Source organism: Sinocyclocheilus grahami, unplaced genomic scaffold (assembly GCF_001515645.1).
Source record: "Sinocyclocheilus grahami isolate Dianchi unplaced genomic scaffold, SAMN03320097.WGS_v1.1 scaffold236.1, whole genome shotgun sequence".
Lineage (NCBI taxonomy): Eukaryota > Metazoa > Chordata > Actinopteri > Cypriniformes > Cyprinidae > Sinocyclocheilus > Sinocyclocheilus grahami.
In genome coordinates, this window is record NW_015505415.1 from 311206 (window position 1) to 313205 (window position 2000).

The window sequence follows — 2000 nt, forward strand, 5'->3', positions numbered from 1 at the left end:
GGTCCTGATCACGCCATTCTAAAACGTTAAAGACAGCTATATTTTTTAATGTATGAAAATCAAATTTAAACTGAAAACATTATTATATAAATATGTGTAAAATACGATGTAAACATTTAAATTTTTTCCTATTTTCTTTCAAATTAATATTTCTTCATTTTAATCCATCTTCGTTATTTTTAATATTTTTATTCGTGTCGTTTTATTTATTTGTTTAATCTTATTTTTATGTATGTTTTTACACCGTTTCTTTTCTCCTAGCACTTGCTTGTAGCCCCCTGAATAATAATAAAATACATATAATATAAATGTGAAATAAATGTCAGACTTTACCTATTTCAAATTAGTTAATCATAATAAAAATAATAATAATAATTATTATCACTAACTCATTTGAAAGAGGCAAATTCTGACGTTTACTTTATATTCTACATTTCTTCTATATTATTATTATTATTAGACATTCAGAATATAATAAATTATGTATATTTGCATAAAAATACGCCAATTTTAAATTAAGTCCAAGTACTAAGTCAATAATAATAATACTTGTTATTATTATAAACATTTACAATATAAATAAATGTCAGACAGTCATATTTATTGATCATGTATAATATTTATTTTATAATCAAATGTTTGTTTGTTTGTTTGTTTTGACATTTTTACATTCCTTGCCGAGCTCTCCGTTGCGGTCCTGCATCTGATGATCCGGTCAACTTCATTTACTCCTCAGCTAAATTGATCTAAATGTCCGATATGTATGTATTAATACAAAATCATCAATTCGGAAATTAATTGTTATGTACTCTTAACAAGATAATCCAGTCGGAGCTGCTGATCATGTAATTTGAGTCAGGCATTATTCGGGGCGTGGCTCAGGGGTCCTGAAGCTGCTGTGTTATATTAGCGTTAGCCTGTAGCGTCCTTCATCTGTCGCCGGTTTCTCCGTGTCCCGGTTCTGCTCCCGGTTCTGCTCCCGGTTCTGCTCCCGCGTTCACCGGTTAGTGGCGTTCAGAGCTCCGAGTCTCTTCTGTGTCGGTGTTCGCTGATGCGAGGCTGGGCTTTTAAATGAACACATGTATGCTGGTGTATGTTGGTCCAGGCCGCTTCGAACCGAACAGACTTTATTATTAGAGATTATTAATATTATTACTGCAACAGCTCATTATAATTATTATATTGTTATATTGTTACTAATAATTATTATTATAAATTATTATAAATTTAGAATAAGATGTCAGAAAATTATTATACAGAATACGTTTTTCCAGTTTTGAATATTGTCCTCTTGTGTTACTTCATTTTAAATGCGTTAATATTAACAGTACATTTAGAATATAAATTAAATGTTGGCCAATTTCAAATTAGTTAAGATAATAAATTTTATATATATATATATGTATATTTAAATTAAATGTTGGACTTTGTGTATTTCAAATTAGTTAATAATAATAATTATTATTATTATAAATTATATATATATATATGTGTGTGTGTAAAATATTATTATTATAAAAATCATTAGTATAAATTTAAAATGAGTGACAGCAGAAGTTGTCCTCTAGTGTTATTTTATGTAATAAATTGCATACATTTACATTAAAAATATTTATATTTGATAAAAAAAAATGTTCACATAGTTTTCGAGCTGTAGTTTAGGCATGTTATTTAATTGTGTGTACTGCGTACATTTTCTTTGCAGTTTAAAAAGATCATATAATTAAGTAAAGTTGTAATAAAATATGACAATTAATGGAATATAATAAAAAGTTGATAACATTAAAATTCAATAAAATGATGGTTCATTCATCACACTGGAAATGGAAGAAACCGTTGCAGTATTCGACGTAGTATGCAGTAGTTTGTTCAGGTGTTCGATGCATACTACGTTTCGCATGCAGGGTTTGTTCTGCACTGATCCTGGAGAAATGGAGTCTCCTGAGGCTGTGTGTGTATGTGTGAGTGAGTGTGTGTGTGTGTGTGTGTGAGAGTGTGTG

At 29.1% G+C, this 2000-nt stretch overlaps 1 protein-coding gene across 1 annotated transcript in view; it reads left to right on the forward strand.

Moving 5' to 3' along the window:
- Nucleotides 1–875: 875 nt before the first annotated feature.
- LOC107597739 (voltage-dependent anion-selective channel protein 2-like) overlaps nucleotides 876–2000 on the forward strand; it is a 5586-nt gene continuing 4461 nt past the window's right edge. Inside the window, exon 1 of the mRNA XM_016288914.1 lies at nucleotides 876–1003. The gene's annotated coding sequence lies outside the window, so the exon portion shown is untranslated. The remainder of the gene's footprint in view (nucleotides 1004–2000) is intronic.